We start from the raw sequence: 16,143 nt of genomic DNA on the forward strand, positions 1-16,143 counted from the left end.
TCATAAAGCACAGAAATAAGCACCTCAACCCTAGTTAACCTTCAAACAACAATTTGCATAATCCAACACATAATCCTGCTTTATTTTTCTCTAATTCCCATCAGCTCCTTCCAGATTCTACCACTTACCTATACACTATGGGCAATTTGGAGAGGCCAATTGACCTATCAACTTACATGCCTTTGTAACATGGGTAGAAAGCAGATTACCTGGGGGAACACATATAGTCTCCAGAAGACTGTAAATTCCACACAGACAGTATAGGAGGTCAGGATTGAACCTGGTTACTGGAGTTATGATACAGTGAGTCTAGTGACTGGGCTGATTTGTTGCTTTCATTGCCAAAAGTGGTTTGTTGTAGGGCTTTGATTAAATAAACACTGTTAACTTTTTTAATGTGCCTCAATTATTGACTGAGCAGTTCAATATGAACATGAAAAAAAAAGTAAAGAGTTACATTTGATTTGTTTGAAGTTGTGTGATCATGAATAGAAAGATACTGAAGTTGAACTCATCACCCTGGGTTAGGAATGAAATAGCTGAACAATGATCCTCATCCCTTATTATTCAGGATGAGGTCAGCATCAGGGTACTGGGAAAGAACAGAAGTTTTGAATTTTGCTCTTGCTCTGCCTTAAAATCTGCACAATAACCATGTTCATGAGCCTGCACCCAGAGGATATCAAGATCAACTATGAACCAGTCTGCAAATTAATTCTACACAGATAATGTTCAGTTATAGACCTGTACTCTACAAATCCCAGGAAAGGAAGGGAAAGTGCTTAGTGTAGGACAGGGAGATGTTTTGGGAAACAACTGATTTCCTACCAAGAAAAGTATGAAAAAGAGCACTCAACATGACACACATGAGTAAGAGAAATATTGTTGATGAATCTACTAAAATGGAGCATAAGCACATTTCTAACTATAAAAAGCATCATTCACTGATTACTAGTGATTAACAACACTGTTTTCTTTAATTTGGTGCAGTGTATTTTTGAAAAGTAACAACTGTAGGCTAGAATATCTTGAATTCACTAAGTGCTTCTCAGAGCTTTTAGGCCTGATATGACTAAATGCTTACAACACTTGGATTGAGCTTTCAAACTATTAGCACTCAAGGATGAATCACCTGTGAGTCAACAGCAGTCCAATCTACTCAAATGAATCCCAGTAAATGAACAGCATATTTGTTCAGAAAGATTCTGTTTCAGTCAGGCAAATGGAAAGATTTGCTGAGGATGTTTGATTGAAGTTGGATAAGTCACCGGGACCGGACGAGATGTACCCCGGACTACTGTGGGAGGTGAGGGAGGAGATTACTGAGCCTCTGGCAATGATCTTTGGATCATCAATGAGGACAGGAGAGATTCCGGAGGATTGGTTTGATGCTGTTGTTCTCTTATTCAAGAAAGGGAGTAGAGATAGCCCAGGAAATTATAGACCAGTGAGTCTTACTTCAGTGGTTGGTAAGTTGATGGAGAAGATCCTGAGAGGCAGGATTTATGAACATTTGAAGAGACATAATATGATAAGGAATAGTCCGCATGGATTTGTCAAAGGCAGGCCGTGCCTTACAAGCCTGATTGAATTTTTTGAGGATGTGACTAAGCACATTGATGAAGGTAGAGCCGTAGATGTAGTGTATATGGATTTTAGCCAGGCATTTGATAAGGTACCCCATGCAAGGCTTATTGAGAAAGTAAGGAGGTATGGGATCCAAAGAGACATTGCTTTGTGGATCCAGAACTGGCTTGCCCACAGAAGACAAAATGTGCTTATAGACGGGTCATATTCTGCATGGAGGCTGGTGACCAGTGGTGTGCCTCAGGGATCTGTTCTGGGACTCCTTCACTTTGCGATTTTTATAAATGACCTGGATGAGGAAGTGGAGGGATGGGTTAGTAAGTTTGCTGATGACACAAAGGTTGGAGGTGTTGTGGATAGTATGGAGGGCTGTCAGAGGTTACAGTGGGACATCGATAGGATGCAAAACTGGGCTGAGAAATGGCATATGGAATTCAACCCAGATAAGTGTGAGGTGGTTCATTTTGGTAGGCCAAATATGATGGAAGAATATAGCATTAATGGTAAGACTCTTGGCAGTGTGGAGGATCAGAGGGATCTTGGGGTCTGAGTCCATAGGACACTCAAAACTGTCGTACAGGTTGACTCTGTGGTTAAGAAAGCCTACGGTGCATTGGCCTTTGTCAATCGTGGGATTGAGTTTAAGAGCCAAGAGGCAATGTTGCAGCTGAAAAGGACCCTGGTCAGGCCCCACTTGGAGTACTGTGCTCAGTTCTGGTCGCTTCACTACAGGAAGGATGTGGAAGCCATAGAAAGGGTGAAGAGGAGATTTAAAAGGATGTTGCCTGGATTGGGGAACATGTCTTATGAGAATAGGTTGAGTGAAGTTAGCCTTTTCTCCTTGGAGCGACCTGATAGAGGTGTATGAGATAATGAGAGGCATTGATCGTGTGGATAGTCAGAGGCTTTTTGCCAGGGCTGAAATGGCGAGCATGAGAAGGCACAGTTTTAAGGTGCATGGAAGTAGGTACAGAGGAGATGTCAGGGGTAAGTTTTTTACTCAGAGAGTGATGAGTGCGTGGAATAGGCTGCCAGCAATGGTGGTGGAGGCGGATACAATAGGGTCTTTTAAGAGACTCCTGGATAGGTACATGGAGCTTAGAGGACTATGGGTAAGCCTAGGTAGTTCTAAGGTAAGGACGTGTTCAGCACAGCTTTGTGGGCCGAAGGGCCTGTATTGTTCTGTAGGTTTTCTATGTTTCTATGTTTCTTTGAACATAAAAAAAAACATAGCATGTTAAAGGCCCTTCAGCCCATGATGGCAGTGCCAAGCATGATGCTAAATTAAATTACTCCCTCTGCCTGCACATGATCTATATTCCTACATTCCCTGCCTATTCATGTGTCTATCTAAAAGCTTGTTGTAAACTTTGTAAAATAGGATTCAGATCCAGTGCTGATGGGGGACCAATGATATTGTTCCCAGATAGGTTGCTGTGTGACTTGTAAGGGATGGAGCTCTCAAGCACCTGCTCCTCTCAATCTTTGCAGGCTAGGAGGTGCCTAGGCATATGACTGTGGTACATATTAACAACCTTAAGGTGGAGGATGTCAGGCTCACTTCACCTCTGAAATTTTGTTGCAACTGAGATCTGGAGTTAAGTATGCCTGCTGAAACTGAGAATGAACATTATTGAATAGCTGCTGTTTAATAGTATTGCTAAAGACAGCTTCCATTACCTTGTTGATAATTTGAAGGGAGCTTATTGGCTGGTAACAGGCCAAAGTGGATTTCCCTTTTGTTTTGTGAATGCAACACCTTCCAGTGTTTTAAGTGTACTGCAACAGCTATGCTCAAAATTCAGCTGGTTCTGGAGTGCGGATCTTCAGTACACTTACCGTGATGTTGTTTGGTGCCATAGCCTTATATATGCCATAGCTCTTCAATGCTCTTAGCCATTTCTTGATATCACATTAAGTGATCAAATTAGTTGCTGCCTAGTTTCTATGGTGTTGTTGATACATACATAGACTGCACTTATAGTGACAAAATAGCATCAATAGACAATAGACAGTAGGTGCAGGAGTAGGCCATTCAGCCCTGCTAGTCAGCACCGCCATTCACTGTGATCATGGCTGATCATACACAATCAGTACTCGTTCCTGCCCTCTCTCCATATCCCTTGACTCCGCTATCTATAAGAGCTCTATCTAACTCTCTCTTGAATGCATCCAGAGACTTGGCCTCCACTGCCTTCTGGGGTAGAGCATTCCACATATCCACCACTCTCTGGGTGAAAAAGTTTTTCCGCATCTCTGTTCTAAATGGCCTACCCCTTATTCTTAAGCTGTGGCCTCTAGTTCTGGACTCACCCATCAGCGGGAACATGCTTCCTGCCTCCAGTGTGTCCAATCCCTTAATAATATGTTTCAATCAGATCCCCTCTCATCCTTCTAAATTCCAGCGTATACAAGCCCAGTCACTCCAATCTTTCAAAGTATGACAGTCCCACCATTCCGGGAATTAACCTTGTGAACCTACGTTGCACTCCCTCAATAGCAAGAATATCCTTCCTCAAATTTGGAGACCAAAACTGCACACAATACTCCAGGTGGGGTCTCACCAGGGCCCTATACAGCTGCAGAAGGACCTCTTTACTCCTATACCCAATTCCTCTTTTTATAAAGGCCAGCATGCCATTAGCTTTCTTCACTGCCTGGTGTACCTGCATGCTTGCTTTCATTGACTGATGTACAAGAACACCAAGATCTCGTTGTACTTCCCCTTTCCTAACTTGACTCCATTTAGATAGTAATCTGCCTTCCTGTTCTTGCCACCAAAGTGGATAACCTCACATTTATCCACATTAAACTGCATCTGCCATACATTTGCCCACTCACCCAGCCTGTCCAAGTCTCCCTGCATTCTCATAACATCCTCCTGACATTTCACACTGCCACCCAGCTTTGAGTCATCAGAAAATTTGCTAATGTTACTTTTAATCCCTTCATCTAAATCATTAATGTATATTGTAAACAGCTGCGGTCCCAGCACCGAACCTTGCGGTACCCCACTGGTCACAGCCTGCTATTCCGAAAGGGACCCATTAATCGCTACTCTTTGTTTCCTGTCAGCCAGCCAATTTTCAGTCCATGTCAGTACTCTGCCCCCAATACCATGTGCCCTAATTTTGTCCACTAATCTCCTATGTGGGACTTTATCAAAAGCTTTCTGGAAGTCCAGGTACACTACATCCACTGGCTCTCCCTTGTCCATTTTCATAGTTACATCCTCAAAAAAATCCAGAAGTTTAGTCAAGCATGATTTTCCCTTCATAAATCCATGCTGACTCAGACTGATCCTTCTACTGCTATCCAAATGTGTCGTAATTTCCTCTTTTATAATTGACTCCAGCATTTTTCCCACCACTGACATCAGGCTAACCGGTCTCTAATTCCCTGTTTTCTCTCTCCCTCCTTTCTTGAAAAGTGGGACAACATTAGCCACCCTCCAATCAGCAGGAACTGTTCCTGAATCTATAGAACATTGGAAAATGATTACCAATGCATCCACGATTTCTAGAGCCACCTCTTTAAGTACCCTGGGATGCAGACCATCAGGTCCTGGGGACTTATCAGCCTTCAGACTCAACAGTCTATCCAACACCGTTTCTTGCCTAATATAAGTTTCCTTCAGTTCATCCTTTACCCTAGTTCCTTTGTTTCCTAGTTTCCTAGTTACCCTAGTTTCCCTATTACATCTGGGAGATTGTGCCTTCCCTAGTGAAGACAGATCCAAAGTACCTGTTCAACTCATCTGCCATTTCCTTGTTCCCCATAATAAATTCACCCGTTTCTGTCTTCAATGGCCCAATTTTGGTCTTAACTATTTTTTTGCTATTCACATACCTAAAGAAGCTTTTACTATCCTCCTTTATATTCTTGGCTAGTTTACCTTCGTTCCTCATTTTTTCTTGGTGTATTGCCTTTTTTGTTATCTTCTGTTGCTCTTTAAAAGCTTCCCAGTCCTCCTAAATACCCGAAGCAATACCTGTACCAACTGTTATGGTCGAAATGACAATAAAAGTGACTTGACTTGACTTGACTTGTCTGATCTTTTCCTACCTGCATATAGGCAGAGGCTAAAGATCAAAGCTCCAGAGATTAAGACAACAGAGTGGTGGTCATGGGAGGCAGAGGAGTGGCTATGGGATTGCTCCCAATCAGTTTACTGGATCATGTTCAAGAACTCATCAGAGGATCTGAATGAATACATCACGGCTCTCACAGACTTTATAAAACTAGTCGTAGATGAGCGTGTCCCTAGAAAATCATTCAGTGTCTTCCCCAACCAGAACCCTGGATGAACTATGAAATCTGCAATTTGCTGAGGGCCAGATCAATAGCATTCATTTCTGGCAACCAAGTAAGATAAAAGAGGTCCAGGTATGATCTCCAGAAGGCCATCTCATGGGTAAAGTGTCAATTCCAGACCAAACATGAATCATTGAAAGAAGCTCGATGGCTGTGACAGGGCTTAAAAGCTACCACCTTTCACAAAGTGAAACCAAGTGACAGAGGTGACACTCCCTGATGAGCTCAATGCCTTCTATGTTCACTTTGACTATCAAAACATGGAGGAACCTTTGCAAATTTCCGCAGCCCCTGACAACCCTGTGATTTCTGTCTTGAGGCTGATGTGAGAGCATCGTTCAGGAAGGTGAATCCATGGAAAGCACTTGGCCCAGATAGGGTATCTGGCTGAGTACTACAGACCTGGGCTGATTAGCCAGCTGGTACATTCACCAATTTCTTTGACCTCGCTTCTACAGTCTGAGGTTCCCACCTGCTTCAAGCAGGCTTCAATTATACCAGTGCCCAAGAAGAGCATGGTGACCTGCCTCATTGACCATCACCCAGTAGCAATTACATCCACAGTGATGAAGTGATTTGAGAGGTTGGTGATGAAACGTATCCACTCCTGCCTGACAGGCAACTTGGTTTGCTCCAATTTGCTTATTGGCAGAACAGGTCCACAGCAGGTGCCATTTCATTAGCTCTTCACTCAACCCTGGAACATCTGGATAACAAAGGTGCATACATCAGGATGCTCTTTATTGGTTACAGCTTGGCATCCCCACAAAACAAATCGTTAAACGTCAAGACCTTGGCCTCAATACCTCCCTGTGCAATTAGATCCTTGACTCATTCACTTACAGTCCCCAGTCTGTTCGGATTGGCAACAACATCTCCTCTATGATCTCCATAGTGCAGATGCACCACAAGGTTATGTGCTTAGCCCCCTCTTCTATTCACTTTATACTTATGACTGTGAGGCTAAGCACAGTTCCAATGCCATATTGATGATAACACCATTACAGTTGGCCAAATCAAATGTGGTGGCCAATCAGGAAAATCTGACTGAGTGTTGCTACAACAACAACCTCTCACTCAATGTCAGCAAAACCAAGGAACTGATTATTGACTTAAGGAGGAGGAAAATGGAGGTCCATATGCCAGCCTTCATCGGAGAATCAGAGGTGGCGAGGATCAACTACTTTAAATTGTTCAGTGTTATCATTTCAGAGAATCTGTCCTGGGCCCAGCACATAAGTGCAATAATAAAGAAAGTACAGCAGCACCTCTACTTCCTTAGAAGTTTGCAAAGATTTGGCATGACATCTAAAACTTTGACAAACTTTAATAGATGTGTGGTGTAGAGTATATTGACTGGTTGCCTCACAGCCTGCTGTATAAACATCATGGAAAATCCTACAAAAAGTAGTGGATACGGTGCAGTCCATCACAGGCCCTCTATTGACCGCATCTACACAGAGCGGTGTCACAAGAAAGCAACATCCATCATCAGGGACTCCGACCACCCAGGCCATGCTCCCTTCTTGCTGCTGCCATCAGAAAGAAGGTACAAGAGCCTCAGGACTCACACCACCAGGTTCAGGAACAGTTACTACCCCTCAACCATCAGGATCTTGAACTGGAGGGGATAACTTTATTCATCTTCACTCGCCCCATCTCTGAACTGTTCTCACAGCTTATTAACTCACTTTCAAGGACTCTTCATCTCATGTTATTAATATATATTGCTTTTGTTTCTTTTGTATTTGCATAATTTATTGTCGTTTGCACATTGCTTGTTTGCCTGTCCTGTTGGCCTTCCATTGATTTATTGTGTTTCTTGAACTTTCTGATTATTTTCTGAGAAAATGAATCTCAGGGTTATATATCTATTTTGTATGTATGTATTGATAATAAATATACTTTGTAACGCCCTGGGAAAGGTTTCACTGCTAATTTAATGGTTTCTCTGTAGCAGCAGTGTTTAGGTTATGACTAGAGATAACAGGTGCTGTGGAATTTGCGCTGAACAATGAGGGGAGTGTTTTTCTTTCTTGTGTGCCTGAGAGCAAGGGACTCGCAGTCTTTTGTTTGGCAGAAGATGGAAAGAGATGCCGTAATGGAGAGGCTGTAGACTGCAGGATGGAGTGGACTTGGAATGGGGCTGGGTGTCAATGATGCCTGGGGAAAATCGATGGAGAACTAACAGACGAGGAAACTGTGAGCTCCAGTGTGCACATTAGACTGTTTCATTAAAATAGGCCCTTGTAGCAATGTACTACATACAGAGCTAGAGACGACACGCAGTCGGTAAGTCATTTTGAGACTAGTTTATTCAAACTTCGCGGTGCTGGCATTTAATCCCTAGTGAACGCCCTCACCGGGCGGAAATGACAGCAGAGGTGCATTACCAAAGTCTCCCCCCACACGCTGGCTATTTCTGAGCCGGTTCGCCTGCACAGAAAGTGGGTCACCACATAACCTTCCCCCCCAAAACCAGCGATACACCCCCCACTGTCCTCAGTCTGGGTCAGACTCTGTTTGGGAGGTCTGCCTCTGCGCCGCAGTGCCTGAACCTCGACCAGCTGCGCTAAGTCCACATGGGCTGGTTTGAGTCGGTCCACCGTGAAAACCTTCTCTTTCCCCCCAATGTCCAGAACGTATATGGACCCGTTGTTGTTGATCACCTTGAACGGCCCCTCGTACGGCCGCTGTAGCAGTGCCCGGTGTCCGCCCCTTCATACAAACACAAACTTACAGCTCTGCAGGTCTTTGGGTACATGGGTCGGGGTCCGTCCATGCTGTGAAGTCGGTATGGGGGCCAGGTTGCCGAGCCTTTCACGTAGTCTTTCCAGGACTGTACTTGAGTTTGGGTGGTCGTAGGTGCTTGCTGAAGAATGCCAAGGGTTGCCAGCGCCCTCGATGAGCTGCTCCAGCACCCCACCGACTGCTGTGTCAGATGCGTCCACCGTGAGGGCGGTCGGAACGTCCGTTCTGGGGTGCACCAGCATCATGGCATCTGCCAAGTCTTCCTTGGCTTTAACAAAAGCGGCCGCAGCCTCCTTGTCCCAAGTAATGTCCTTGCCTTTACCCGACATCAGGGAGTACAAAGGGCGCATGATACAGGCTGCTGAGGGGAGGAAACGGTGGTAGAAATTCACCATACCAACGGACTTCTGCAGGCCTTTGACCGCGTTGGGCCGGGCAAAGTGGCGGATCGCATCTACCTTGGCGGGCAGAGGTGTTGCCCCGTCTTTGGTAATCTTGTGGCCCAGGAAGTTGATGGTATCGAGACTGAACTGGCATTTGGCCGGGTTGATCGTGAGGCTGAAATCACTCAGGCGGGAGTAGAGCTGGCAGGGGTGGGACAGATGTTCCTGGTGACTACTGCTGGCTATAAGGATATCATCTAAATAGATGAACGCAAAGTCCAGGTCGCGTCCCACCACATCCATTAGCCGCTGGAATGTCTGTGCAGCATTCTTCAGGCCGAACGGCATTCGGAGGAACTCGAACAGGCCAAATGAGGTGATGAGTGCCGTTTTGGGGATGTCTTCAGGGTGCACCGGGATTTGATGGTATCCCCGGACGAGGTCTACTTTGGAAAAGATTCTTGCCCTGTGCAGGTTTGCTGCAAAGTCCTGTATGTGCAGCATGGGGTAGTGGTCTGGAGTTGTAGTCTCGTTCAGTCTGCGGTAGTTGCCGCATGGTCTCCAACCCCCGGCTGCTTTGGGCACCATGTGCAGGGGGGAGGCCCATGGGCTGTTGGACCTCCGTACGATCCCCAATTCCTCCATCCTCTTGAACTCCTCTTTCGCCAGGCGGAGCTTTTCCGGGGGGAGCTTTCATGCGCGGGCATGGAGGGGTGGTCCCTGGCTTGGGATGTGGTGCTGTATCCCGTGTCTGGGCATGGCTGCCGTGGACTGCGGTGCCAGAATCGATGGAAAGTCTGCCAGGATTCTGGTGAATTCGTTGTCCGACAGCGTGATGGAGTCCAGATGTGGGGCCGGCAACTTGGCTTCACCCAGGGAGAACGTCTGGAAAGTCTCGGCATGTACCAGTCTTTTCCCTTGCAAGTCCACCAGCTGGTTGTGAGCTCACAAGAAGTCCGCCCCCAGGAGTGGTTGGGCCACCGCGGCCAGTGTGAAGTCCCACATGAACCGGCTGGTGCCGAACAGCAGCTGCACTTTGCGGGTGCCATAGGTCCGTATCGTGCTGCCGTTTGTGGCCCTCAGGGTGGGTCCTGGCTCCCTGTTGTGGGTGTCGTACCCTGTCGGGGGCAAGACACTGATTTCCGCTCCGGTGTCGACCAAGAAGCGGCGTCCCGACTGTTCGTCCCAAACGTACAAGAGGCTGTCCTGGTGGCCAGCCGCCATAGTCATTATCGGCAGCTGGCCCTGGCCCTTGCAGGGCAGGCGACAATGGCGGGCTTCTGTGCCCCACCGCTGGTGGTAGAAACACCACTGTACACTGTCCTCCTCACTCCTGCCTCTGTGTTGTGTGCACCCCCTGCCGGGCCTGGTCTGGTCCACTGTTGGGCGCTTGGCATGGTATTCTGACTGACGGACACCACGCTCTCCCTCTTGGCTTTCCACAGCATGTCTGCCCGGGCCGCCACCTTCCGGGGGTCACTGAAATCTGTGTCGGCCAGCAGCAGATGTATGTCCTCGGGCAGTTGCTCTAGGAACGCTTGTTCAAACATGAGGCAGGGCTTGTGTCCATCAGCCAGGGCCAGCATCTCGTTCATCAATGCTGATGGCAGACTGCGTCCAGGTGAAGCAGGCGGGCACCCTGCTCACACCGTGACAGGCCAAAGGTCCCAATGAGCAGCGCTTTGAATGCTTCATATTTGCCTTCTTCCAGGGGCGACTGCGTGAAATCCGCAACCTGGGCGGCCGTCTCCTGGTCAATGGTGCTCACCATGTGGTAGTAACGCGTGGAATCAGAGGATATCTGCCGAATCTGGAACTGGGCTTCTGCTTGGCTGAACCACATGCATGGTCGCAGCATCCAGAAATCCGGCAGTTTTAGCGAAACTGCGTGAACAGATGAAGAGTCAGTCATCTTTGGTCCAAATCCTGTTTGGACCGTCGGGGTCACCAATGTAGCGATGTACTACATATAGAGCTAGAGACAACGACACGCAGTCGGTAAGTCATTTCGGGACTAGTTTATTCAAACTTTGCGGCGCTGGCATTTAATCCCTCGTGCCCACCCTCTCCGGGCGGAAATGACCTCAGAGGTGCATTACCAAAGTCTCCCCCCGCGTGCTGGCTATTTGTGAGCCAGTTCGCCTGTGCAGAAAGTGGGTCGCCACAATCCTTTTCATTTTGTTTTCTTTACTAACCCTAGAGTCAGATTAAGAATTATAAAGCTCAATCATTTAATTGCATATGGTGTACTGTCTGATATTTTGTGGTACTGATTTGTAGCAGGGGAACACATCACAAGGCATCAACACAAACAAGATTTCACAAGTTTGGTGGGCTGGAGACCGTCTTCCCCTAGACTAATGCCGCCAGCCGAACCTGAGGGTTACAGTTGTGGGGGTACCATCTGGGATCAATTTCGTTGAATACCGTGTGATTGCCCTGAGCATTGAACCAGTGGGTTGTGTGTTTCAACTCTGTGTGAGTATGGATGCTGCCAGGGTGGAGCGATGGCGTGCATCCAAGGGGTTACTGGTAACGAATGTGTGCGTGTTGAATGGGGTAGATATTCGTACTCTAGATGAATTGTTTATTCGCCTGTTAAGTACTGTTAAAGTTGTCAGCAAAGTTATGATTGCGGGGCAGAGGTTTGATAAATTGGCAGTCACAGACCTCGTTTTACTGCAGACTAGCTCTGACGTAATGGAAGTGGAGCTGCCTGGTACTATCGGTGCTCCATGTGAGGGGGGGCCGTGGACTGTCCATACTTTCCGGGAGGAGGAGAGCATAGCGGAGCAGGCCGAATCACAAGTCGAGCTTCCCGTAGCGGGGGGCGGAGACTACAAAAATAGGGTTCTGTTGTTTCTGAGGAGTGTAGGGAAGGAGTGGTCAGATTTAGAATGTCTAATTCGTCCACCCCCCACCCCAGGAAAAGAGTGAGAATTCTGAGCTAGTATCCACCCTTATCTCTTTGGTGAATAAATGGAAAAATGCCCAGGTCCAAAGTCCCAGCTATGGTAGGCTCCACCTATTCTCAGGAACGAAGCCCACCCCTAAAGGGAAAGAGGAATATGAGACTTGGGCAGAGCAGTCCTCTCAGTTGTTGGATGAGTGGCAGTGCTCTGATGACATAAAGTGACAGAGATTGCTTGAAAATTTGAGGGGGTGGGCTGCTGACATGGTGAGAGCCATGAAGTCCCAGTACCCTCTAGCCAATGCTGCTGATTACATGGGAGCACTGGCAAATACATTTGGCACAACAGAGAGCCCAATGGAGCCATCAGGAGAAGGAGGAGAAGCTTTCTGCCTGCATCTTTCAGCCAGAGAGGCAGCTAAGTTGCTTGTGGTGCAGAGGGGCCATTCAGGCAGATGAGGTGGATCAGTTAAGAGCAGACCAGGTAGCAAAGGGCACCCAGTCCGAGGACCTAATTGCTTTTGATCTCCGACAGTCTCATATGATGTGTGCCCCTGCCTCGTTAGTTGAGCTGATCAGAGAAGTGCGAGAGGAAGAGAATGTGCCAGAGGCACGGGAGGCCTCCGTCAGCAGGGTACAGTCCTCAGTAGCGGTCCCCTGTGATGAAGTGACGATGGATAGCCTACCCCGGGGAGTGGTAGAGGAGATTGTGGCAGAGTTGGGAACTGAGATGTCCCGGTTGTTATCAGCGGGTGTGATCCCTCCATATGATGGAGATGATAGGGAGGCGGATCCTCTAAGGGGATGGACTATGCAGAGGGCTGCTGGCAGTCGGTGTCACATGAGAAGGGGAGTGGCTGGTATTGTCTGTTATAGCTGTGGTGCAGAGGGACATTTCGGGTGAGAGTATGAATGACAGGAGAGTGAGCAAACTTAAAAGAAGTTTGGGGAAACTTAAAAGAGACCCAGTGAAGGGAGGGCCTGGCATCTTGGTGGGGGGTGGGGGGGGAACACATTCCCAGCAATATATCAAGGAACACCCTAAAGCAAAGGACCATATTCCTGAAGGCTTAGTGTGGATAAGCTCCAGTGTATCGCTACAGACAAAGTGTCTTTATGCTAGAGCCATACTCAACACAGAGTCGCAAATCACTTTGCTGTACTGTTCATTTTACAACCAGTTTTGACAGATTTACCATTGACGCCATTCAGTACACCAGAGAACTGGGGTCTTAGTGCTAGCGATTATCCATATGACAGTTATTTGTCAGTGAAGCTGGAGCTTTCAGAGGCCGATGTGGGAGTGGCTGAGGTCCTTGATACGTTAATGCTAGTTTGTCCAGACCCCATTGAAAAGGGCGGCGTTTCAATTCTTGTGTGTCCCTCCTATTGTGAGGAGGCTCATGGGAGCCTGCAAGGAGAAAGCTGGAGAGAGCTTCCTGAGAACATTGTCCATTCAGCCAGCGTTTCGAGCTGCTTTTGAGGAAGTGTGTGGCTGCATTGGGCCCAATAACAAGTGTGGTTCACCCAGTCCAAGCCAATTGTGTTACACCTCAGGGAAGTAGTGAGAGTAATGGGAAACCCAAAATGTCCCAGAATGCCCGAGGGCGAGGCCCTCTAGGTAAAAGAGGAAGTCAGGAGTGCCTGCTGGGGTACTGGTGAGGCCCAAACTGCAGAAGCCCTCAGTTGTACAGGTGAACAGAATGGCAGTGATTGTCAGGAACACTACAAAAAGGGAGGTCCCCTTCAAGCAGAGGATGCCCCTGGAACAAGATTCCCAGTGACAGTAATGTCTAGTGTCCCTTTGAGACAAGCCAGAAAGAAACATGTGAAAAAAGGGGAAAAATTCCTACGGGTTGGGAGAGGAGGTTGGTAGAGAAGATGTTGAAGCTGGAAGGTGTATTTTCCATTGTCAAGTTCGATGTAGGTTGTTCCAAGAGCATTCATCATACTATTCCGGTGACCGAAGATACCTCTTTCAGAGAGAGGTCACAGTGACTGACCCCTGCAGAGGCAGAAGACGTTTGACAGCATGTGTGTAAGTTGAAGGAAGCTGGGTTCATCACTGAGTCCTGAAACCCCTATGTGTCCCCAATAGTAATGGCCCGAAAGAAGAATGAGAAGGTACAGATGTGTGTGGACTATCGGACTCTGAACAGTCCCTAACCAGTATACAGTCCCGAGGATTGAAGACATGGTGGACTGTCTGAATGGTACGAATTGCTTCAGTGTGCTGGACTTGGGGAGTGGATATTACCAGATCCCCATGAGTGCAGCTGACAAGAGAAGATGTCCACTGGGATTACTCCAGCTCGAAAGGATGCCCCAGAGCATATTAGGAGGCCCTGCAACCTTCCAGCATGTCATGGAGAAAACGATGGGGGAAATAAGCTTGCTTGAGGTATTGTTGTATCTGGATGACCTCATAGTGTTTGGGTCCACCTTGGAAGAACATGAAGTGAGGCTACTGAAGATGCTGGGTCACCTGAAAGCTGAAGGGTTAAAACTTTCCCTAGACAAGTGCCAGTTCTGCAAGATGTCTGTTAGCTATGTTGGGCACATGGTCCCACGAAATGCAGTAGCTACAGATCCAGCTAAGATAGAGGTGGTGACCACCTGACCAAGACCCCAGACTGTGAGTACTCTGCACTCATTCCTTGGGTTCAATGGTTACTATCAGAGGGGCTAGGTGAAAATGAGTCACCGGTTGAATCAGCTTCTGTGGGGTTACCCTCCCTTGGGGAAGAAAGGGAGGAGGACAAAAGGAGAAGATGGTAAAGAGTATCTTAGCCCGTCAGAGCCCTTTGGACTGAGGTGGAATGCAAAAGGTGAGCAGGCCTTTCAGACACTGAAGGAGCTGCTGACCCAGGCACCTGTGCTAGCTTTTACAGACCCCCAATTGCCATATGTACTGTATATGGATGCCAGTGGAGAGGGATTAGGGGGCATCCTGTATCAGGATCAGGGCTCCGGGTTGAGACCTGTTGCATCTGTCAGCCGGAGTCTGTCACCCTCCGAGAAGAACTATCTCACGCACAAGTTGCTACCTCTATGATGCCATGTTTGAGTTGAGGACGGACAACAATCCCCTAACTTATATCCTGACCTTGGCGAAATTAGATGCCACAGGCCATAGGTGGTTGGTGGCGTTATCTGCCTATGATTTCATCCTGAAGTACCGGCCGGGACGCAGGAACGTTGATGCTGATACTTTGCCCCATCGTGCACATGAGCATTCCTGCCCTGGGAGTGAAAACCATGTGCCAGTTTGCCATCACAGTGAAAGTTGAGGAAAAGGAGAGGCTGGATCAAATGGTAGATCAATTGGGAGCTTCTGATGATGCCATCCCCCAAGTTTACAGTAACCTGACTGCTCTGAAGACAAATCAGCTGCTGGAATTGAGTTCTGGGGAAGTGGCAGCTGCTCAGTGAGATGACCCGGGCATTTGGTCAGCGGTCGAAAAAGGAGATGTGGCTCAGGGAGAGAAGATGAAACATGTGGCGGTGCCTCTATAACTGAGAGAATAGCCCTGGTTGGAATTGCGGAACCAGATCCTATACCAGGTCATATCACCTCCGGACTGACCTTGATATTCCCAGTTGATACTGCCGGAGAAGTATTGGAGGATTGCATTGAAGTCACTTCATGATGATTCTGTACATTTGGGAGTTGAAAAGACCTATGGATTACTCAAAGACCAGTTTTACTGGCCCCAAATGAAATCAGAGGTTGAAGAATACTGCAAGTTGTACATTCGATGCATACGGAAGAAGGCACTGCCTACGTGGGCAACTCCCTTGTCCCACTTGCAGAGTGCAGGGCTCCTGGACCTGGTGTGTATGGATTTCCTGTCAATAGAACCCGATGCCAGCAACATGGCAAATGTCTTAGTTATCAGGGATCTAAAAAGATATACTCAAGCTTTTCCCTACCAAGGACCAGAGGGTGTCCACAGTGGCCAAAGTGTTAAGGGAGAAGTATTTCATTTATTATGACCTTCCCAGGCAGATACATATTGATCAGGGACGGGATTTCGAGAGCAGACTCATCCATGAGTTACTGGGTTTGCTTGGAGTCAAGAAGTCGAGGACCACTCCCTATCACCCGCAGGGTGATCCTCAGCCCAAGAGGTTTAATTGGACCTTGTTTAATTGGGACCTTGGAGATCAGCAAGAAGAGTAGGTGGAGTCAACATA

This window comes from Hypanus sabinus, chromosome X1, assembly GCF_030144855.1.
Source record: "Hypanus sabinus isolate sHypSab1 chromosome X1, sHypSab1.hap1, whole genome shotgun sequence".
Classification (NCBI taxonomy): Eukaryota; Metazoa; Chordata; class Chondrichthyes; order Myliobatiformes; family Dasyatidae; genus Hypanus; species Hypanus sabinus.